The following is a 24,872-nucleotide window of genomic DNA, read 5'->3' on the forward strand; positions in this document are numbered from 1 at the left end:
CCGATTGAGCCACCCAGGCACCAAAAATATATTTTAGCGCATGTTATTTGTGTCCCTTCCTTCCCATTATATGTTGAAACCTAATCCTTTGGGAGATGCTTAGTTTATGAGGGTGGAACCCTCATTAATGGGATGAATGCCTTTCTAAAAGAAACCCCAGAGATCTCCCATTCTTTTTGCCATGTGAAGACACAGCAAGAAGATAGTCACCTGTGACCCAGGAAGTGAGCCCTCACCAGACACCAAATCTGCCGGCACATGATCTTGGACTTCCCAGCATTTAGACTGTAAGAAATAAACGTATGGTGTTTATAAACCATCTGGTCTATAGTACTTTCGTTATGACAGCCGCAATGGACTAAAACATAGAGGTCTACATGAACATGCGTTATGGACATACACATTAACCCACATGTGTAGGGGTACAAACTAACATCAATCATGTTCACACATGTCATGGAGGTACATGGAGGTACATGGTAAGAGCTAAGGAAGCACAGGCATGGATCAATTAACTTTACTTAGAAGAAAGCAGTTGGCATTTTTTAAAAAAAATATATTTATTTATTTATTCATGAGAGAAACACAGAGAGGCAGAGACACAGGCAGAGGGAGAAGCAGGCTCCATGCAGGGAGCCCGATGTGGGACTCGATCCCGGGTCTCCAGGATCAGGCCCTGGGCTGAAGGCAGTGCTAAACTGCTGAGCTACCCGGGCTGCCCAACAGATGGCATTTTATTTGGGTCTTCAATGACAAGTTATAATTTTTCAGGTGAAAAGCATTCAATATAGAGCACAAAACTGGAAATAATCTAGAGGGCTAAAAGTGTGATATAAACTAGAGGCCTGTAGACCTAGCATTTCAAGTCTGAAAGAGAGGCCATCAAAGCCCTGCTCCTGGGTAAGATCACTTCCAAATTGCTGTTTTTGAGTCAACTGGAAACTATTTTACATTTTGTTGCCCTTAAGAAATTTTTTTTAAAGGTCCTCCTTAAAACTATCACAATCTCTTCTTTTTGTCGACATGTGGCACAAGCCTGCAAATCTGGATCTGGTGAGAAGATTCATGGTGGAGTGGCAGAGGTAGTAAGGGTCACTTTTTGGTGCCCAAGGTTTGCAGGGGAAGCACACTGACTGCCTGGGGGTGCAGTAGGGGAGAGAAGGAATGTGGTGGTCACAGCATGAAGGAGGGAGTAGCAGCAATAGTAATTACAAAGCCAAGACACAAGGGTATTCTCCTGGGAGCACTGTTTCTTTAAGGGTAAATAATGAAATTCCACCCAGTGGGCAGACAGCAGCTTCGCAGAATTATGTCTCTGGGAGGGTAACCTGCCCTTGCCCATTTGTGCTACATTGGCTATAAGTGAGTAAAATGAAGTGAATAAATGAGTTCCAGCACTTTGAGTGATAACTGGGATTTTCTAGAATTTATAGCTTTCTCATAGAATCCTCAAATTAAGTACATGCAGTTTTTCATAGTAAGAACACCTCAGCCTGTGTACTGGTTTCCTGTGGTGGAGTCTTACCCTGATTTAGTTGAGTCACACTTAAATAGTGACCTCAGTCCTTGTATTAGGAAAAATTCATTATGAAGCTTGCATATCTGTTAAACACAATCCCAATGACTGAAGTACTTTTAGAATAAACCATCAGCCAACCTGTAAGTATTTTTTGAATGCATGCTCTTCATTTGTTAGTTTATTCATTTAATTAGCTTTTCAAATTCTAGACAGGCCTCTTTTCTTTTTTTTTTTTTTTTTTTCTGTTTAGCACTTTATCAGGTTTTTGTTTGGTTGTTTGTTTTAAACATAGGAAGTAGTCCTTAAAGAAGGTTCAGTGTAATGCCTTTGAGACACTTATGGACACATAGAGTTGGTAATTACATTTTTTTTTTTTTTTTTTTTAGTTAGAATGTATCTATGACCATATGGGGAATAGTGTGGAAGGCATTTCATTGTCTTTCTCAGAGAAAATAATGCACAGAGTTCCTCTAGGATGAAAAGCTTCCAGGAAGGAGAGTGCACCCTGAGTAGCTTGGAAATTAATGACTAACTTGGTCTAGAAAATTTTGGATTTCGGTAGAGACATTTTTTTCAAGGAAAAAAAAAAAAAAGAAAAGTTCTATGGAATATATATAGTAATGCTACATACTCGTATATTGTAAACCTAAACTCAGAGCAAATTGTTTTATAATTTCAAAGTGTTCCTTAAATTTATTATTAATAAATTGAATGAGTTGATTGAGGCAGACACTTGTATTACTCCTGAAATCAGGTAAAGAGAAGCACACCTGGCTATGCAGATATACCAAATACTGCAAGACTTGTTTTCTACTCTGAATTAGGTTCATTATAGAATCCCAAAATTTTAGTTGACTTTGGTATTTGATACACCTTTAACCAAACCGGAGCACAATTGCATAATGTATAGTGACATTTCCTTCATTGAGTCAGAAAATTTAAATAAAAATGATACAAAAAGATCTCATCTGTGTCTCAAACTAAATGTTAGAGCAGCTCACTCTTCACTCTTGTTTGATTTTGCACAGCAGTAACCCGCGCCCTCCTACTTCTCAGGACACATCCAGCAACACGTGGACACGTTCCTCAGTTGTCATTCATTGCACATAATTTCAGTCAAGCATTGTAAGCTTTAGGCATTTTTGCTCTCAACTAATGTCTCTCTGTTTAATTTTGCTTTCGTTTTTGGTCAAAAAACTGAAGACAGCTTATTTGACCATGCTCTTTGGTTTCTCCAGTTTGTGATTTTTAGATTTGCCTACGAATGTGCTACTTTTGGCCATCTCAGGTAAACATTCCACCTGAACTTCTCTACATCTGAGAGAACTTCTTTTTACCTGTTTCACACATTTGCCACCTGGTGAGCAGACCCTGGGCAAATTGCTTCCTCTCTGCAGGGTGTAGACATTGCCAATGTGTAGAATATTTGGTGTTTTCAATTGCTTTAGTAATTTTAGGTTTTCTAATCATGGATATAATAAAAGTTGAGTTAATTAAGTGATATCTAAATTACTTTTAAAAAGGAAAAGTACTAATGTACTTATAACCTTGAACTCTGTTAAAAAATACTTGATAAAAATGGAAGATTGCCATAATTTTTCAGGATGCAGTGGCACTGAAGTTTGTCTCTTGAAGTTCTTAGATAACTCCAGTATAAATCAACCCACTGCTTCCACATTCTTTCCCAACTACATTATAGCTGTGAGTAAATGGTCTTACACATATGAAGTAAGATTGTAAAACTGTGCCCTCTGTTTGCTAATTCTGGGAGATTTCATGTTGTCACTAAGAAAGTTTTTCAATACATACGTTAACGTTGCTGGACTGAGATGAACAGGCATGAAATATTTTCTGAAGACCATGAGGGATTTACCAAAGTTTTTTTGTGACCACAGTCTCTTGAGAAGCTTTTGTAAGTTCCTGCAGGTCAAGAGCTGGAGGCAGGAGAACTCAGAGCTGCATGGTCAGAGATAACCACAAATCCTTCCTTCCTCTGCATGTCAGCAGTCTCCTTGGCAACCCATATTCTCTCGTGCCTTTGAAAATTGTTTTTGAGTAGAAACAATTTGGGTTGTTTTAGCAATGCAGATAACTAAAGCCAAGGACAAGAAATAAGCATTTTTCTCCCTCGTAGGGAAAGACCTCTCCTATGAACCTAAGTTAGCCATTAGTTAAGCATTTCATTTACACTTACTGCATTCTATAAGATCACAGGGGCTTTCCTGCTGAAGTCTCATAAGCTAAACTTGAAAATACTGTGGAAACCCACATGACTTCTGCCAGAAAAGGACAATTCAAGGTTCATTATAGGAACTAATTCCAGGAAAAATAAACCAAGAAGTAAGTGGTGGCCCATTTTCTGCTTTGTTTTCTGTTTAGTGGAAGAAACCATAATCTTGTTAGTTACCGCTTAGAAAATGGAAGAGCATGGCATTACAATCATTTCCTTTTTAAAAAAAAGATTTATTTATTTACTTTAGAGAGAGAAAGAGAGAGAGCAGAGCAGGAGGGGCAATCTCAAACAAACTCCCCAGATTGTGGCCTGATGTGGAGCTCATGGGATCTCATGACTCTGAGATTAGGACCTGAGCTGAAACCAAGAGTCAGGCACTTAATCACCTGGGCCACTCAGGTGCCCCTATTTCACATTTTTAAGAGTATACACATTTACCAAGTCTGCAAATATTAAATTTGAAATTACTGATATAAAAAGACTGTGTCAACCAGTTTTTTTTTTTTTTTTGTCTTCAAAGTAAAAAAAAGTCAAGTAGATAATGATTATTTACAAAATCCTTGCCAGATAAGAGTACTAACAAAGTTACATCAATATTTCCCCAGGCCCTGAATCCACCGTAGTGCAACATCTTCAGCATTACCTGAAACCTCTCGTAGAATTATGCTGAAAACTGGTGCAGCCACTCTGGAAAACAGTATGGGGTTTCCTCAAAACTTTCTTTTTAAATTTAAATTAGTTGAGTATGTTTTGTTTTTTGAGAAGCAAATAATTCTTGATGAAGACAAAATTTGATATGAATAGGGATGCTCTTAACCCACATGCTATCTTTGAGTGATTTTTTAAAAAGCACTTGTTCCTCAAATAAAATATATCTTAAGTCAGTATATTCTTTATATAATAATTATATATAGTGTATAATTATAGCAATTGTGTAATTGTCATACAACAGTTACAAATGGAAAATAATTCCGAAAATACATTTTTGAACATAAAAAATTAATCACAGTGATTAGAAAGTCAATGTGTCTAGATATAATAATCTTCACCATAAAAGAGTTATTCATCTGCTTTTGTAGATAGAAAATTCCTTTTGGTAGTGCCAATGCTTAACTGCTCCATTATTGGATTTCTATGTAAGTGAATGTTAAATATAAGTCTTTCTTATGACATTGAAGTCTTCTGTACCTTCTCAATAATAATTTTGAGAAGCTATGTTCTCAACTGGGGAACAATTTTGCAAAGTTAGGTACAAATGAAAGCTTCAGAAATATTCACTAGTTTAGTGAACTATTGCAGTAAGTATGTAAAATACTTCAATGTGATCCTTACTAAAAATCAAAATAATCTGAATTTTTTAGTTCCTTATACTTTGACATATAGCAATAACATAAATTCTTTACTGTGTTCAATAATTTTTATTGTTAGTTCTTATATTATTGCACTAGCTTTACATTCATTATAATTCTATTATTTACTTGTGTCCTCTAAACAATGAGAAGACCATGATACTTTTTCAGATCATAAATGCAACCTTACAAATGATATAATTTTATCCAATACAGAAAAATAAATTGATTTTTAAATTTAGTTTTGAATTAATGATAAACTGGTCTTGGGATATATAAGTGAAGTGAATTTTCTTCTTTTTTTTTCCATAGTATTTTCTCTTTGAAAGCTAGCGAAATACTTGGTACTAATTTATTTTAGCATCAATAATATATTTTCGCAAATATCACTTGAAATAATTTATTACTCTCAATGTTTCCAAGGAAACAAATTTTTTAGCATAAATTTGCTTAAAATATTAATTTTACTTAAAATATCATATCAAATTGGTACTAAGCCAAGAAAGTTATAAGTGGACATTTTCTAAAGATATCTTGTTTGCATCCTAGAATCGATATCTTACTATCAACAACTTCTTTAAAATAACAGGCCTAAGTATTCTACTAAGTAACTTTTAAGGACTTGATGATATCATCTTGACTTTTCCATCATACATTCTATGGTGAGTTCACATTGTCAGAAATGCCTTTCAACAAATACCTAGTGTTCCATTGGATAGCAATAAGGGATATCAATGAAGTCAAGGGTATTTTTTGCTGAAAGTTTGGAGAATGACTCAGCAAGATGGTGGATTAGAGGTCTCAGCCCTTGTACCCTTACAAAAACAATGATTTTATAACTATTCATGGGTGAAAAGAATTGTGGGAGAGCTCTGGAATGTAATTGAGAAGAGCACAAAAACTAAGAATGGCCAGGTAGAAAAGCATAGGAAGCATTATTATGTAAGTCATCTAATGTCATAGGCTAGCATAGCTCAATGTTAAAAGGAATCCCCTGAAATGAGATTCTCCTACATCCCCTGGTGGATAAGGAGAAGAGGAGGATCCCAGCAACCTTCACCATTAAGGGCTGCAAAAGGAGTGACTATACTTAGATTAGACAGGAAAGACTCTAAGTCAAAAACTGTCTCTGGAGACAAAGAAGGTAATTATATAATGACAAAAGCTCAATTCAATAGGAAGATATAATCATTATAAAATGAAATTTAAAATGATCAAAATTAATCCAACCAGAATGGAATGAAAACTGAAATCAGGAACAATAACAACAACAACAACAACAACAACAAAAAAAAAAAACCAGAAAAATTCACAAATAAGTGAAAACTAAATAACACATTTTATACTAGAAATTGTAAATCATGAATAAGGAAGATTTTTAAAAAGCACAGATCAAATGGAAAGACATCCTGTATTCATGGGTTAGAATAATTAATATTATTAAATTGTCCAAACTACTCAAAGTGATCTGTAGATTCAATGAAATCCTTATTAAAACCTAAAGGCATTCTTTATAGAAATATAAAAAAAAATCCTGAAATTCATTTGTAACTACAAAAGACCCTGAATAGCCAAAACAGTCTTGAGTAAGAAGAACAAAGCTGAAGAAATCATACTTCCTGATTTAAAAATACATTATAAAGTTACGGTAATCAAAAGAGTAAGATACTGGCATGAAAATAGGCATGTACACCAATGGAACAGAACAGAGAACCCAGAAATAAATCCACACACCTACAGTCAACTAACTTGAACAAAGTGACAAGAATGCACAATGGAGAAAGGATAATATCTTTAATAAATGGCTTTGGGAAACTATCCACATGAATAAGAATTACATCAGAACTTTGTGTTAAACCATATACAAAAGTCAACTCAAAATAGATTAAAATTTTAAACATAAGATCTAGAATTGCAAAACTACTAAAAGAAAACTTAGAAAGCTTCTTGGCATTGGTCTGGGTGGTTTTTTTGAGATATGATACCAAAAACAGTCAACAAAAGCAGCAGAAACAAAAATAGACAAGTAGAACTATATCAAACTAAAAATATTTTGCACTGCAAAGGAAACAACCAACAGAGTGAAAAGGCAACCTATAAGATGGGAGAAAATATTTGCAACCCACATATCTAACAAGAGGTTAATATCCAAAATATATAAGGAACTACTATAGCTCAATAGCAAAAAGCATACAAATGACCCCATTAAAAATTTGGGTTAAGGATCTAAATAGACATTTCTTTAAAGAAGAGATATAAATGGCCAACAGGTACATGAAAAGGTGCTCAACATCACTAATCATTAGGAAAATGAAATCAAAGCCACAATGAGGTATCACTTCACACTTGTTAGAATGACTAGTATCAAAAAGACAAAAGATAACATGTATTGATGAAGATTTGGGGAAAAAGGAACCATTGTATTACTGTTGGTGGGAATGTAAACGGGTTCAGTCCTTAGGGAAAACAGTAGGGAGTTTTCTGATAAGAAATAAAAATAAAAATAGAGCTACTTAATGATCTGGCAATCTTGCCTCTGGGTATATATCCAAAGAAATTGAAATCAGTATCTTGAAGGGATATCTGCACTCTCATGTTTATTGATACATTATTCACAATAGCCAAGACATAAACAAGGAATATTCAGCCTTTAAAAAAAATGAAATTCTACCTTTTGGAAAACTATGGATGGAGTTGGAGAACATTATGCTAAGTGAAATAAGCCAGGCACAGAAAGGTAAATACTGTATGATCTTACTTAAGACTTTATATAGATAATATGCAAAATATACATATCATGGATATAATATGTAGTTATTAGAGAAGTTTTAGGTTCACAGCAAAATTGAGAGGAAAGTATAGAGATTTCCTATATACTCTCTGCTCCCAACATGCACTGCTTCTGCCATTATCAACATCTCCTACCAGAGTACCACATTTGTTATAATTAATGAACTTGCATTGACAGATAAGTATAACAAAACATCAAGTCATAAAATAAATAGTTTTATTTGTCAGTTACATCTTAATAAAGCTGAAAACAAAAAGAGATATTTTTTTCCTGTTGTGTTTATAAAAATCACTTAAAGAATACACTTACCAAGAAATAGAAAATGTCATAACAGTTTTTACAATAAATTTTCTTTCTATTACTTTTTTTACAGTATGTTAACAGCATCATCATATTACTAGTTCCTGAATTTTTTCCTACATTTTTATCTAGGTAAGTCTTTGTAAGTACTTTACAGAAATATATGCAATCCTGCTTCTGTTGTGTTATTAGGCAAAATTATTCTCAGATCGAACCACTTGCATTGTGTTTTTTTGTTTTTGTTCTTTTAAAGGTTTTACTTATTTATTCATGAGAGACACACACACAGAGGCAAAGACACAGGCAGAGGAAGAAGCAGGCTCCATGCAGGGAGCCCGATGTGGGACTCGGTACTGGGACCTTGGGATCATGCCCTGAGCCAACCGCTCAACCGCTGAGCCACCCAGGCATCCCAAACCAGTTGCATTTTGGAAGTTAGAAGTCTAACTCTCCTGTCTCTTTCACATTACTTTGCTCAGAAGTCATATCCACAAAATTGAGTAATATTTAGAATCTTTCACATTTTCAGAATAAATTTAATATATCATACCTGCTATTATTTAAATTATTCATTTTTGTGGGTGTTTGGGTGGCTCAGTTGGTTAAACATCTGACTCTTGATTTTGGCTCAGGTCATGATCTCAGTGTCATGGCATCAAGCCCCAAGCCAGGCTCCGTCCTCAGTAATTAGCATGCTTCTGCTTGAGATTCTTTCTCTCCCTTTCCCTCTGCACCTCTGCCCACTTGTGCTCTCTAAATAAATAATAGGGGCACCTGGGTGGCTCAGTGGTTGAGCACCTGCCTTCAGCTCAGGGCGTGATCCTGGGGTCCAGGTATCCAGTCCCACATCGGGCTCCCTGCATAGAGCCTGCTTCTCCTTCTGCCTGTGCTTCTATCTCTTTCTCTGTGTCTCTCATGAATAAATAAATAAAAATCTTTAAAATAAATAAATAAATAAATAAAATCTTAAAAAATTATTTTTGTAATTTATTGCCTGCAAATAAGTTATATTTGTTGTTGATGTTCATATTCTGTACAAACATTTTCCTATAACATCACCAAATTTTGGTATGGTTTTTGTTCAGTATCGGTTAAGCATTTCTTTGTAATAAACAACCACATGATTTAAGTGTTTCACAAAGGTAAGCATTTATTTTGCTCTAGTGACTGGATTCATAGGGTATTTGATCTAGCAAGGCTCAGCAGGCTAGCTCAGCCATCCGTGTGGCTTGCTCATACATCTTCAGGTTGGCTGTAGTTGAATTACATAGGATGGGCTTGCTTCGGCTAGGTTGAATGAATTGACGCTGTACCATATCCTCTTATCCTTACTCTTGAGGCCAATGGTCTAATCTGAGAATTCTTTTCCCTGTGAAGGCAGAGGAGCAAAATAGCATGTCTAATCACCAAGTGCTTTTCAAGCCTCGAGTCATGTTGAGTCCATTAACATTTCATTGGTTGAAGGAAGTTCATGGCCCTGTTTAAATTCAAGGGACAGGGAAATATACTCCACCAAGGGAGGTTGGGGGAGAAGGAGAAAATATCTTTGAACAATAATCTAGTCTACCACATGCCATTTTAAGAATATCCTTATTGGTATAATCAAAATTTTATAGATGATTCACTAATGTTAGACACTGTTTCACAAAATTGAATCTTAAATATCAGACATCCCATAGCAGTGTCAATATTGTGCCACATTTTCATGTAGTCTACTCTGCAGAATCCAGAGTTATAGCAGTTAAGTCAGAGTTTCATTTTGAAGACTTGAGATCATTATTATATATTTCATTTTCTTCATGTCTACTGAGAATTTGTGATAATTGCTGCCAATCTTTGCATCCATTCTCATTATTCAGGTCATTCTTTCCCTATCCCCAAAGGGTCTTCAATATAGACACAAATACAAAACCCCTGAGAATTAAAAAATGTTGACTTTTTTTCAACATTTAGAATAATTCATGTATAATAAGTTACCGATTTCTACTTGCAATGCCTTTTGAGATGTTATTTACAACTTGTGATCGATAACTTTAAACAAGAATGTCTTCTAGTTGTATATTCTAGTTACATGGTTATGTATCTGGGATAGGAGAAAGTACATTTGGTGTAAATAGATCATCCATTTCTTTTCCTATCAGTTTTTCTTGAAATTCATTAGATATGACTGATATAAACTTGTGTCTTACTCTATTAGTGGCATATCTGTGCTACAATTTGCTGAAAGTAATAGCTCTGAATTGTTTTTCTTTTTCCTGGCATTCCATCACATTTCTCCAAATATAGGAATAATATTCTTATAGTTCTATTCTAACAGATCTGCTTTAATTTAATCCTACATCTGTGGTGAAAGAATATTTAACAACATAGTATTTTATCTTAAATTTTATAGCACTTTAAAATAATATGCATCTAAAGGTTATTTAAATTTGAAAACAATTCTATATTACAAAGTGAAATAATCATAGCAACAAACAAATAATGTTATGCTATACTAACCAAACCATTACAGAGTAATCTCTAATGCATATACATATAAAACTTTAAAAATATACTTTAGTTATTAAATAGTGACTTGTATTATAAAAGTACTTATATGTTTAATTTAAAACTCAGCAATGTAATTATAATACAGACTAAGAGTATATATGAGCTATAATATTAAATATCAAATTTGGCCACAGTACTAAGAACAATGGGGCCTCTAACATTTTTTTAAGGTACAATGATGACTATATTAACTTAAAATACAGTTTCTTTGTTTGGAAGCATAGATTATTTGAGATGTTAGATCAAAAAATGTCTTTTGTTTATCAAATGTGTATATATATTATTAGAATATATACATATATAATATTAGAACAAGACACTTCATTTCTTTCTGCCTGATAATTGTCATAATAATGATTTGTTAGAAAAAAACATTTTGTTGCTATTATAATTTTTAGAGTTAAAAAATAATAAAAATATTTTAACCTGAAAACATTAATAATGTGCACACCGTGAACTGCAACTTCTAATGTGGCACTTTTGAGTTCACATTCTAATGGGAGAACAAAGAGGTGATTAAATGAACAAATAAATAAACAAAAATATCAGTAATATTATTAATTGACAAACACTGTAAGAAAATAAGACTGGATATGTAATAATGTTTTATGGATGACACTATATGCTTGGTCAAGGGAAAGTTCTAGAATGATGTTGTTTTATTAAGATCTGAGTCATAAGATCTAGCAAGAACTAGCAAGTATACAAATTCTTAGGTGAGAATTATTTGTAATATTTCAGAAACAGAAATAAGGTCAATGAAGCAAGAGCATAGTAAAAGAAGGGGGGAATTTTGGGAGAAAGAAAGGTACAAGGTGAAGTTCTTCTTCAGGTAGGGTCTTAAATACCAGAGTGAGGTCATTGATTCTTTTTTAAGTTTGATGTGACATCATTGGAGAATTATAAGCTGGAGTATCCTGCTCTGGTACATAGTTTGAAAGATCACTTTGGTTCTTGTTGTGGTTAGCTAGGGATGCAGGAACAGTGGAAGCAAGGGAGATTACTGCAGTTGTTCAAGTAAGTGATGACTGAGTCTTACATTAAGATGGTAATACTGGAGAAAGATGGAAGAAGGAGGATTTGGGATTAGTTTAAGGTAGAGTGATAAAACTTGTGTATATATTTATGTGACAAAGGGAAAAAGGTGATTCCTAGGGTTAGGGAATGAACAACTGGGTAGATAGTGTGCTATCAACTGAGACTGGGAGTCTGGGAAGGAGTGGTTTGGAAATATGAAGAATAAATAATTCAATTTAGACACCTTATATTTGAAATATCTTGGAAAAAATATGTGCAGATATTTTGAGTAGGCAATTGTATACATGCATAAGAAATTCATGGAAATATCAACGATAGATAAAATTTGAAGTCATCATCATACAAGAAATATTTGAAGCCCCTGGCCTGTATGAGTACTTAAATGTGCAAGAAAGGGACAAGGATACTGACAGATCTGGGATGTGGCAAAATTAGAGGTTGAACAGAGGATGAAAAACTAACGTAGGAAATTGAAAAGGAATAGGCCGGTTGGAGGGAAACAAGAAAAGTAGAGACAATGAAGAAACAAAAAGGAAGTGATTGAGGTAGTCAGTGATCAGTTGTGGTGAATGCTGGTGAATGGATGAGTATAAGCAGAGCTTCAGTGGGACCCTTGGACCTGGCAAGGGTCAGGACAGTTTATCTGCCCCTTTGGTGTGAGCAGTATTGGTGGAGTGGTAAGAACAGAAGTTCAGCTCAAGTGCTCTGTAGCTAGAGCTGGATTCTATGGCATGGCCAAAACTCCATGACCATTTTTTCCATCATTAGGTGCTATCTCCTGGCATCATACCTCTTCTCTACTTTGCAATTTTGGGATCGGGATTCTACAAATTACATTATGCAGTTTCCCTCATCTAGTTACCTTTTACCAACAAAAGTCCCTAATAGAAGATGACAGGGGAGAAGAGAGAAGTTCTTATTTCTTCTTCTGTCTCTGTTTCTAGCAAGGGTTAAATCCAGCTTCGGCCACGGACCCCTTCTGTGGTTCCAGCACTAAATGGTACAGGTAGCTCTCAGACTCCTAGATTTGGGAAACATCATGTCCTCTCTTTTGTTTTTACAGCCTGATAGGTCTTTAGCTCTTTTCCTACATTACTAATGTATGGGTCACCTCTCCACTCCCTTTTTGTTCTTTCACAAATTTTCTGTATCACATTCCCTTCATTTAAAATATGTGATTGGTTTGTTTTCCCAATGGGACTCTCACAAATACAACTGGTGAACAAGCGCTTCTTCAGCATTTCAGGCCCAAGTACAAAGGCTACTGGCAGATCGCTAAGTAACTTCTCCGAGTTCATGTTAATGACACTGGTCAAGGAAAAGCCACTCATTGGACAGAGTGCTGAGAACACTGCCTAGGAAATGAATCAGCAGAATGATGCTCATAAAGTTTCTTATTTAAGCCCCTGATCAAGTTGTGTTGCTGTATGAGTCCATGGATTTGTCCAAGGTCTCCAAGTATTAGATAGCTGTTGTTCCCAAACAACTGTGGAAAGTTAACCATCTCAATCCAGACCACTGTCTAGATCACTGTTCCTTACTGACAAGATTGCTCTCAGGTTGGCACTATAAGAAGGGGGCATGTCTTCCTCTGGAAGCAGGGTCTAGCAGGACCCAAGATTGGCATATTCTTTCTCTGTGGAAGCACAGAGGAACCCACACCATCCCATAATTTCTGCTGGGCCTGGTTCTGTGAATTTCCTTTTTCTTTGAAGAAAAACTATTTTCAATCTGTTCTATTTGATGTTTCATTATCTCTCCTGAATCTTAATATAGACACATGAAGACCCAAATAGGGCCAAAATTAAATGACTGACATGTTCAAAATTATTAATAATTAAATATATGAAATTATAATAATAATAATAAATTACTTTAAAGCTATTGAACTGTCAAAATTTTAAAAGCTTGATAATGTTAAGTGTTGGTGGGACATGGGGATGTGTTGTAGGAACAATGTGGGAACAGTTAGTCAAATTAAGTGCACATGTTCTCCATATACCACCCTCTTCTCGGCATTCATCCCCAAGAAGCATAACTTGCTTTAAATTTAATATAGCCAAGTTAGTTATACAGAGTTATACAGTTCCTGTATAACTGTTATGATAGTTATACTAGTTATACTGTATACTAGTTATACCGTATATTACTTATACAGTTCCTGAAAAAGTCACAGAGGTAAGGAGAAACAAAAATGTTCTTTGAGAGGTCAAGATAAAAGAAGTAGGTATATAACAAGAAGGCTGAAGGATGACAACAGTCATGTGATTTTGAGGGGTTGCTCTTCAAGCCCAGTCTATTGTAGTCACTGAGTGTGTGGGGGGTGGAAGGAGAGGAGAGATGAAAAAAATAAAGGTTCTTTGTCTCAAAAGACATGCCATCTAGTTTGGAGGAGATGTGTGTGCATAAAATAATGAGAACAAGCCAATAGTGTGTAATTATCTGCCAAGAAAATAGTGTTGACCTCAAGGGCAAGAAAAATCAGAAATGGGAGAAAATAAAGTTATTCTGAGTAGCTAGAGAAGCCATAAAGGAAGATGCCAGATGAGATATGACAGACAGGGAGTGTGTGTGTGTGGGGGGGCGGGGGTGTTTCAGTTAGGGGTGCGTGTGTGCAGGTGTGTGTTTATTTGTGTATCTGTTGTTGGAGACATAAAGAGTAAAGGATTTAAATAATGATTAACTGTAGAAATTAAGCAGAAGTATTTGTCATTTATTTTCTGGACAGCAGAAGGCTGTTGAAATTTTGTGAGTTGGGGACCAATGTGAGAATAGCAGTGTTTTCGTCAGGTTGCAGAGTGCAGGATAAATTGGAAGAAAAGATGGTAGAGAATAGTAAGGTCCTGTAAGGAGTCATTCTGACAATCCAGATGTGAGGTAATATGAATGTAGACAAGGGCACTAGCAATGCAGTAGAAAAGAAAGAACATTATGAAATTCAAATGCACTGACATTAGCAATAAGATGATTTATGATTATATGTGATGAAAAAGTAAGGAGCAGCAATCATTTTACCAAAAGGATATAAAGATTAGAATGAGAAAATGGTTTTTGATGAGAAATGATGAACACGCTATAAAACAGAAGAATGGCTTTTAAAGTGTGATTTATGAATTATTATAGTTCCTAAGAAGCATTTCAGGGTTTCTGAAAGTCAGAGAAGATAATTTAAAAATTAACTATTAACAAATTTTAATATAAAACAACACACTTAAATGCACAATAGATAAATTTTAACTTATTGGTAGATGCCGATGGCATAAATAGGAGCCTTCATGCTACCTCATTCATTATACAAACTTCAGAATAAAAAATGCATGTTTCCTCTATGTGCTCAAATTCGGGTTTCTTACAAAAGTATTGCTGAGAGGCTGCTGTTTTTCAATGTCCTTTTCTGAATTTAGGTCAAGCTATAGAAATACAGCTCAAGTGTTATCCATTTTATGTGTGTGTGTGTGTGTGTGTGTGTGTATCATATTTAAGGATTTCACAATAAGTATTTGCTATTGCATTAACCTCAATCTGATAAAATATTGGGTTTCTATTTAAGATATATTGTAGAAAGGGATCTGTTTTAGAAAAATTTGAAACTACTGGTTCAGAACATAATTAAGTCTGAAATTTTAGTGGAACACAGTTGAAAACAACTTTTCCAAAACTGTGAAAGTGGGATCGGAAGGTTCTGTTGGTAATTTTGAGACTAGTGGGTAGATTTGAAAAGAGCTCACATAGTCGAAATTGAGAGTGAATGAGTTTTCCTAGGGTAACAGGTGTTTCAGGGAGCTTTTGAGGATATGGAGTAGGAGAAGGAGCAGGATCCAAGGCTGGAAATTAAAGGAAATCAGGGGCCTGAAGGTGTACTAGTTCTTAAGTGTATTAGATTATTGGATCTTAAAAAAAAAAAAAAAAAAAGATTATTGGATCTTATTCTGAGAAACCAACTAAAAGAGTCTCAATCTCAAGTGAAGATTCTAAAAGGAATATCTAGACAATAAAGATCAAATTTCATAAGAGGCTGGTGAAGAATTCTAAAAAGTCTGGTACAAGCGGAGGCCTCCCCAAAGGAAAGCAAATGCATTACACTGCTTCTATGAAAATGTGATGATCCAAAAGAAAGTGTGACTAGCTAATATAACATTTTTTCCAACTGATGAGAAGGAAGGAGAAAGAGACAGAGACAGAGGAGGGAGGATAGATGAGAAAAATAACAGAGTGATATTCCACTATACAACACAAGTTAAGAACAACAGAAATGAGGGAAATAAAACTGGCAAATATGACTGGATGCAACTAAAAAAGAATAAATGAAAGAAGAGTCAAAGCGTAATTGAGCATATCAGAAATTTATAACAACTGCAGTTTGTTTCGTAGAGCATGACAGAAATTAAAAGGTGAACTCAGGGAGAGACAAGAGTGGATATTCAGGTCTCCCAATAAGGCATGTAGAAAAGGAAGAGGAATTTCAATGAAATGAGTCTGTTTCCCTTTTTCATGCTGTAGAAATGACTTTTATTTCTGCCCCAGATGTTAGGAACACTTATGCTCCATTAAGGATCCCAGGCAGCTCTTTTCATAGTTTATATTTTTTTTTTGCTCTCAATTTTTCTTTCTGATTGGAGGAAATGTTTTATCTTCTATTTTAATAAACTGTGTAGAAAACTTGCTATTGAATTCTGGCCTCTTTCCTGTAAAAGGCTAAGAAGTGATTGCATTGAGCTTTGGACAAAGTAAACACTTCTCTTTCCGTTTATTTAATTTTGGAATCTAGTTGCTTTTTTCCTATTGCATGAAGAATCAGCTTGCACGGTATATGTCCGTATATAGATTCTATTCAAACAAACATACATTTTTAGGTACAGAGAAAGGAGAGCACAATTGTACAGAGCATGTCCCTGTGGGTTTATGTGTGTATGAATATAAAATCTGGGGGCGCTGGTGATGATAAGAATAGGTTCTTTCATTCAGTAAAGTTTAATATGACACTTTCTAAGGATGGCATATTTCACAACAACACATATACACATATATTGATTCCATTTAAGCCTTGTCTAAACCAACCTTTGATTTCGAGACTTTCCAATCTAAAAAATAAATACAAAATACGCCAGTGCCATAATCACACTAAATTCCCTCAACTTTCCCCTAAGACATGTTCACAAAAATAACCTCATCTTGGAGCTGGAAAAATTGAGTCAGAATGATGAATAATTTTTTCAAGGATCTAATACAAATTTCTGAAAGTATGCACCAAAACACCCCACTAAGTTCCTGCTTTCTTGAAACCACTTGCAGTTCTAGCAACCCTCCAACTGCTAGAACCATTTCTGACTCCAGGCCAGAGGGATTCATTTAATGTTATGATCTGGGATAAGCACACTTGGAGCTAATCTGGTGCTCCTTTAGTCACTAACTCTGATAACATTTCTGGACTGAGCCTCCCCAAACCTTCAGTCAACTGCTCTGCCATTTTTAGTTCCTCCCAAGGATGGAGTGGAATTCTTGCCTTGAATCCCAGGTAAGTGTTTGGATATCCAGCTTCCTGCTGCTGGACCTCTTGCCACCGTGGTTCTGCTCTTTAGGGAGGCATGCTGCTGTGTCTGTGGATGCTGTGGGCCCCAACGATTGCCTGGTTGGTCCAAAGCCTCTGTTTTTGACCCAAACCCACCAGAGCAGTGGTTTTAGAGCTCTGAGCCCAGTATTCAGGCCCTGACTTCCACTCAGCTGTGCTTTGGGTTTCTGCATTCTCCTGGGAGCTTCCGCATCCCACACTGCCTTTCAGTTTACCCGGTGTCTCCTGATGTTGATGGATTATCACTGAAAGCAAATAGTATTCATTCTTTGGTTTTGCATTCAATTCTACAGATTTAGAATTCAGGATAATAAGAATAGAGGCTAGTTAACAGAGGTTAAAGTTTAACCTTAATATCATATTAATGAAGACAGAAATGTGCTAAACAAAATGCGAAGACATTAGGCAGAAATTTCATGAGAGAATGAACTTTCCACAGACATTTAAGCCCTTTTCGCCTATTTGTATGAAATACTAATATCTTATTTAGGAATCCCATGTACTCAACAAAGCATTCCTTCTAAGGAATACTTTTCAAGTGAGTTTCACTTAATTTACTGGTTAACAAGATTGTATGTCCTTTAAAATTGTGAACAGATATGTTTTATTGATTCTTCTCAAACATCATGCTGTTTCTCTTCACTTAGAATTAGCAAGACTTACTGAAATAGTTCAAAATGTTAATCATGCAAATATTTATACATTTGTGAGTTTATAGAAACAGATGCCATAGAAAATCCATAGGAATTAAAGCCTCAATTTGGTATAACTGCCAAAAATATATATTTTTTCTACACTCCATTGAAAACCTGTAGTACTTGAGCAGTGTTAAAAATATGTTTGACCCAATTGTGTGAGGTTCAGAATATGGCCAACTTAAAATTCAGCTCTCTTTTCTTCATATTCTTTCTGGGCCCTGCTTCCTTGTTTTTGAAGCTGTACATTAAGAAGGGACATAGGGGAGTAAAGGAGCCCAGGGAACTGGAAAGTGTGTGCATGAGGTGGCATGTGAACCCCTGGTCTCATGGAGATCTCACAATGACTCCCTGCATTTTGTAGTTGAGGACCCTTACTGAAGCTCCCAGAAATCCACAGAGGTGGAAACGGGACAGGGAAGGAACTAGCCTACCCTGAACTCAGAACATGTGCCAGGCGCTTTACAGCGGGACTGTTTGCTGGGTTAGCTAGACTCAATGGTGGAAAATGACGAAGTAGCTTTATTACTGTTCTGCTACTGCCCTGAAAATTAGCTCTGTTGGTTTTCTTGTCTCTGAAAGTTAAACTTGAGTATGTACCACAGCTTTGAGGTTACTCAAATCTCATTTTCAAGTATTAAAAACCTAATGACTACTTAAGTTTCAATCTGTCCTCAGATTAAAATCTTCTCCTCTCCCTGTGTTAGAGTTCTCAAGTGAGGTGGAAGGAAGGACTGATTTTAAGACTCCTGGGTCTTCACCCCCAGTTCTCACTATCCAAGGTCATGACAAATTCACCACATGCAGACTACTGTCTTGGAAATGATATTTTGTGCCTGAATCTCTCTGCAAAGTGTTCTGGACTACATTTCCTTCCTGTCAGTTTTATCAATAGGATCAAAATGCCTCACCTTTGATTATTTTGGATCATATTCAGTGTTTCTTTTTAAATCAGGTGCAGAGCATTTCATTAACTAGCCCAAGGCCACAGCAAATGGCTTTCCTGGGATTTGAAACCATGTATTTGGAATCCAGAGTCCAAGCTCTTCTCATTGCTGTATAAGACTTCTCTGTGGGTACAAACACAAATAAACAGTAGGTTTCATACCTTTAATTTAGCCTTTTCCCTCAATCAAGGTTGTTATTAGATCACACCTTTAGGACAACTATCAAGGAATCAACAATAAAAAAGTGATTTATAAATCAATAGGTAAAATATTCATTTTGTTTATTAAAAAATCCAAAATATTAAATATTATATATGAAATAGATTTATATGTTTAAGGATAATATTTTAAGAATAATATTTTAAAACTAAAAACTGGTTGGCTAGTGATCAGAATATAGATGGAGGGCTTTAAGGCCTGGAATATTTGGATGTGTTGAGGGTAATGCAATAGTTCTCTAACAAAAATAACCTACAATGGTAACAGGAAGAAATATTGGTTCCCAAGGTGTTCTTACAGCTGTTAAGGGCCATTAATTAGTACAATAGTGTATCCATGCAGCCCTGTAACTGTGAGATGTGGTTGGAAGTGGAGAAAAGGAGCCGGAGCAGAGGTGGCTGAGAGGTCTGACTGTTGCTAATTCACCTCCACTCCAAAAACCCTCGGGATTATATTTCCATTCCCTGCCTGATATAAACTGAGATATTGCATTACCAGTGAAGGAATATTTACAAGTAAAAGTAGATCTGCTCTTCTCAAAACCATTTCCTTTGGATTGTTTGAGTTAGAGAAAAGATTTTTGAAAACTTAGGATAACAAACAAAAAGATTGAGAAAAACTGCCTGTTCTGAAGATAGCTATCCTTCTGGCTGTCAGGTTAAGTCAGAAGTTTCCTAGTCTTCCCTCACCTCTCCACTTAAGTCCCCAATCAAATCTTTTGGTCCAGTATTGAAAGCTGTTCTAGAGGCAAATATTAAGGGGGTGAGGATCAAGGTGGTAGTGACCTAGTAAATTATCATGACCTGTTTGAGAGGTTGGGGTGAGAGTGATGGTCCCAAATGATGTATTCATTTATCTGTAGTATTTACAGAGGGGTAATCAGGTTAGAAGTGCTGACCATAGCATGAGTTTTCCCTTGACTGGCTGGGAGGAAGTCAACAACTATGTGATTATTTGTGACAACACTGAATAATAAATTTAATGGAGTTTGTGCAGTTTCCAGAGCAGTATACATCCTCATTAAAAGTACCTCTAGGGCAGCCCGGGTGGCTCAGCAGTTTAGCGCCACCTTCAGCCCAGGGTGTGATCCTTGGGCTCCCTGCATGGAGCCTGCTTCTCCCTCTGCCTGTGTGTGTGTGTGTGTGTGTGTGTGTGTGTGTGTGCCTGCCTCAGTAATAAATAAACAAATAAAAACTTTATAAAAAAGTACCTCTAAAAAAAAAAGTACCTCTAAAAAGACAAAGATACCTCAGGACATATACAGTGTTTATATCAACAGTAATGAACCAAACATTGTTCGTTTAAAAGAAGCAGATTTTTTTTTTCTTTTTTTGGCTGGTGGTTCCCCAAAGAGAACAGACTAAATATTGTAGCTACAGCAGTGCCAACATCAGTTCCTATACCTGGCACACTAGTTTTTGTTGCTAGGGTTGTGATGAGCTGAGAAGAAGGATTTTGTTGATGTGGAGTCAAGATTCACTTTTTATAGGTTGAAGTTTAGCATGCATTATGTGACAGAGATTTAAGGACCAGAGGAGCCTGTAAGATGAAATCTACCTTCTGAAATGGTGAAAGGAGCAACTATTACATTATTTTAGGCAGAATCAGGTAGAAGGGGACAGATCCAGGAAATGAACTAACTTCAGAACTGTAGCTGTATTAGTCGAGGTTCTCCACAGAAATGGAACCAATAGGATATAAAAGGCGATTTATTATGAGGAATTGGGTATGCAGTTCTGGAGACAGAGAAATCCCATGATCTGTAAGCTGGAGATCTCAGAGAACCAGTGGTGTAATTCAGTCTAAGTCTGAAGGTCTGAGAACCAGGGAGTCAATGATGTAACTCCCAGTCTGAGGGCAAGAAAAGATGAGATGAGATGTCCCAGCTCAAGCAATGAGGCAGAAAAAAGGGGCAAATGCCTCCTTCCTCCACCTTTCTATCAGGCCCTTAGCAGACTAAATGATGCACACTCACACTGGAGAGGGCGATCTAATTAATGAGCCCACCAATCCAATTACTAATCTCACCCAAAAATACCACGGACACTCAGAAATAATATTTCACCAGATACCTAGGCATTCCCTGATCTGATCAAGTTGACACATAGAAGTAACTATCACAGTAGCTAAGAAAAAATAAGCAAGTGAGTTTGTTTTTCCTTAAGTGACATGAGAGAAGACCTTGGGGGGTAAACAATAATAGAACAAAAATAATGGAGAGTATGTTGAAAAACCTTTATTCAGTTAACAGAGAGCATCAAAGTATAATAATAAGCAAGATTAGAAGTAAGCAAAGAAAAAGCATATCAAAGAATCAGAAAATCTTGTTCTGTTGTCTCGGACAGAAGCAATATATATCTGCAGTAATCAGCTTGATCAGAGTCTTGGGAAGACACTCTTTACTCTCTGTAGCTTCTGTTTCTGGCAATTTTTGAGAACCCTGCTGATGGAATAAGCATCGAGTGATCTAGAGAACATGGTGTATGTGTGTATTCTTTATTAAGAAGCCTGAATCTAAGGATCATCCTGGAATCTTGATGCCATATCAATTGCTAATAGTACATGATGTTTTTTTCATCATGGTTTAAGGGCAGAGTTCTTTGATCTCTGCCCTGGAGACCAACTTTTCAGGATTCAGATTATGCAGGGGCTGCATAGGCAGCTGTTCCGATAATAGAGCTTGAATCTGTTGGTGATAAAGCTGGAGGTATTGTATGAGCCCTTTGTAGTGTTTAATCATATTGAGATTTCCCCACACATGGGATGGCTTGTTATTGACTTGGGAATCCTTGGAGTTGGTTTTGCTGCTGCTGAGCCTAAATGCTCTAAATTTCAGGGGTTTCTGAGAGCTTTTCTCATAATAGTTTTAGAATTCTCTAATTTTTCTCTCTAATTTTCTTGTTGATTTTGGATGAGAGGGACAGTGGAGTTTCAAAGTAAAAGGTAAAAATTTACAGTTATCTAATTGACTCCCCTGGTTCTCAGACCTTCGTTAGATAGGTATCTAATCTAATGTGTGCCCCTGTCACTGGAGAGATAAATGAGTCCCCTGATCCCCACCAAATGCCAGATCAGTAAAAAAATCAAGCAGCAATAATAATAATAATTATTATTATTACTACCATTATTATTATTATTATCATTATCATCATCATCATAATCATCATCATCACCATTAGGACCATAGCTCTCTGGCAAGGAAAACCCTTAATTCACCCTAAGATTCAGTAAACAATAACCAAACATAGTCATAGCTCGTTGCTTTGGCCATTAGTATAAAGTCCATTTGGGGGTCTTCAAAGGGGCTTCAAGGCTTTACTTCTTTTTTGTGTCCACTTTTATAGTTTCTCAAGGATCATGTCATTGCCAAGTAGGACACATATTAAAGACAGCCTCAGCAGTACCCTGAAAATCAGGCACCTATGTTATTTTCAAATTGTTTACAATCTATCTCTGTCACTATGGGGTGGTATGAAACATTTTTGCTTAACCCAGCTTGAAATCCTTTGGTTCTAGAGGAAGTTTTGACTGCTGAGTTGTCCCCATGTACTCTGCATCTTAATCTTCGAGTAGGTTTTTCTCTGCATCAGTGGTTCGTCTCTGACAGTCAACGATGACCTCTGTGAGTCCCTTCAGTGTGTGCCTGCTTGAGTGCTCAGGGGCACACTCGCTCAGGTAAACGGTGCTTGCTGATACAGTGGTCAGCCCTCTGTGTTTAATCTTATTTGTTCAGAGTCAGAAAGCTCCCAATAGAGGATAGTTGGTTTTTGGCCAAGCAGCAGAGACAGGAGGTTATACAAGGACCACAGAAATTTTCATATCATCTGCTGAATTTGAAACTATGCCTCCTTCAAGCAGAGTACCTCCTTCCTTCCTTTGGGTTTCTCAATCTGGAAGAAAATCTATTAGCCTTGAGGTCACATGGCCAGGGAGAAAAATGAAATTTCAACTTACGTACACATTTTGTTATTAGGGTGGTCAACAAAGCACTTTGAATCATAATAATGTGTTATCTTGAGATAAAATTATCTAGAGTTTAAAGGAATGTAAATGCAAGGTCAAGGATTAAAAGGAATGATATAAAATTTCTGACTGCTAAAACAGCCTTAATGGGTTATTAGAAAATGTAAATATCACACTACTGTGTTCTTTAGATTCCTCTAGATACATTGAGAAGAATAGTACAATAAAGTCATTTTAAAATATTGATATTTACAGTGTGCCAGAGATTACATCTTTTATAAATATTTACATTCACAATAAAAATTTTGAGGTCAACTTTCAGATGGGTCAGGTAACACTTGCAAAATTCTATTAGAGTGTTTAAGACTAAAATCTTTGAAGGCTTCAAACTCTAGAGCATTGATTTTTTTTTCTTTTTATTTTTTTAGAGCATTGATTTTCAACTCAGACTATGCATTAGAATCACTTGGGGTGGGGGTGGCGACATTTATAAAACACTGATGACTGGGTGAATTAACAGTTTCAGGGTAGGGGCAGGGCATGTAGCCAGTACTGAGGACCATGGATCTAGAAGCAGCCCTAATGCTGCTGATGTCGCTACTGGAGACTACAGTTAAGATCATTCTCCTGCAGGGGCACCTGGGTGGCTCAGTGGTTGAGCATCTGCCTTTGGCTCAGGTGGTGATCCCGGGATCGAGTCCTGCTTTAGGCTCCTAGCATGGAGCCTGCTTCTCCTTCTCCCTCTCTCTCTGTGTGTCTCTCATGAATAAGTAAATAAAACCTTTGGGGAAAAAAAAAAAAAAAAAGATCACTCTCCTTTAGCCACTGAAGCCTGCTGGGCTGGTGCAGAAATGTTTTGCTGCCTGTCAACTCAGCTGGGCTGGTGCAGAAGCATGTCATTGCTTGTCATCCAAGAAACTTAGAAAATACTATTAATCAAATTGTTATAAGAGTAAATTTTGACTAGCAAACTATGTTTTTGGAAAGGAGTTGTTTTTATTTTATTTTATCTTATTTTATTTTATTTTATTTATTTTATTTTATATTTTATTTTATTTTATTTTCTTGAGAGAGAGAAAGTATATGTGTGTATGCATGAGCCGGGAGAGGCAGAGGGAGAAGGAGAGAGAGAATCCCAAACCCCCATCCTCGGGGTTAGTCCCAGACCCTGAGATCATGACCTGAGTTGATAACAAGAGTCAGACGCCCAACTAGCTGAGTCACTCAAAAGTGAATTTTGAAATGAAATATCCTGAAATGTTAGTAGTGATAAAATCACCTGTCGGAATTGGGATTGCAGATAATTTTTTCTATTTCTTAATAATTTTCTTTTTTAACCAATGGATATGAGGGGATCCCTGGGTGGCTCAGTGGTTTGGCACCTGCCTTTGGCCAAGGGCGTGATCCTGGGGTCCTGGGATGGAGTCCCAAGTTGGGCTCCCGGCATGGGGCCTGTTTCTCCCTCCTCCTGTGTCTCTGCCTCTCTCTCTCTCTCTCTGTCTATCATAAATAAATAAATAAATAAATAAATAAATAAATAAATAAATAAAAAATAAATCTTTAAAAAAATGGATATGACTTTTTTAACTAAAAAAATATATACTCCGAATTATGAGTGTTACCCTTAAAAATAAATTTTCTGCATTTAGATTCAGCCCAAAAGGCCAGTCACAAGTAGTAACCTATGTTATCAAAACTG

General features: G+C 36.2%; 1 long non-coding RNA gene across 2 annotated transcripts in view; it reads left to right on the top strand.

Annotated features, from left to right (window-relative positions):
• The first annotated feature begins 231 nt into the window (after positions 1 to 231).
• Positions 232 to 24,872, top strand: part of LOC111098918 — a 74,236-nt gene continuing 49,595 nt past the window's right edge. For both annotated transcript variants that reach the window (XR_005370012.1, XR_005370013.1), the window contains exons 1-4: positions 232 to 287; positions 4,358 to 4,449; positions 5,651 to 5,763; positions 8,266 to 8,324. This is a non-coding gene — a long non-coding RNA (uncharacterized LOC111098918). The remainder of the gene's footprint in view (positions 288 to 4,357; positions 4,450 to 5,650; positions 5,764 to 8,265; positions 8,325 to 24,872) is intronic.

The sequence above is a fragment of the Canis lupus genome, chromosome 15, assembly GCF_011100685.1.
Source record: "Canis lupus familiaris isolate Mischka breed German Shepherd chromosome 15, alternate assembly UU_Cfam_GSD_1.0, whole genome shotgun sequence".
In the NCBI taxonomy this organism is placed as follows: domain Eukaryota; kingdom Metazoa; phylum Chordata; class Mammalia; order Carnivora; family Canidae; genus Canis; species Canis lupus.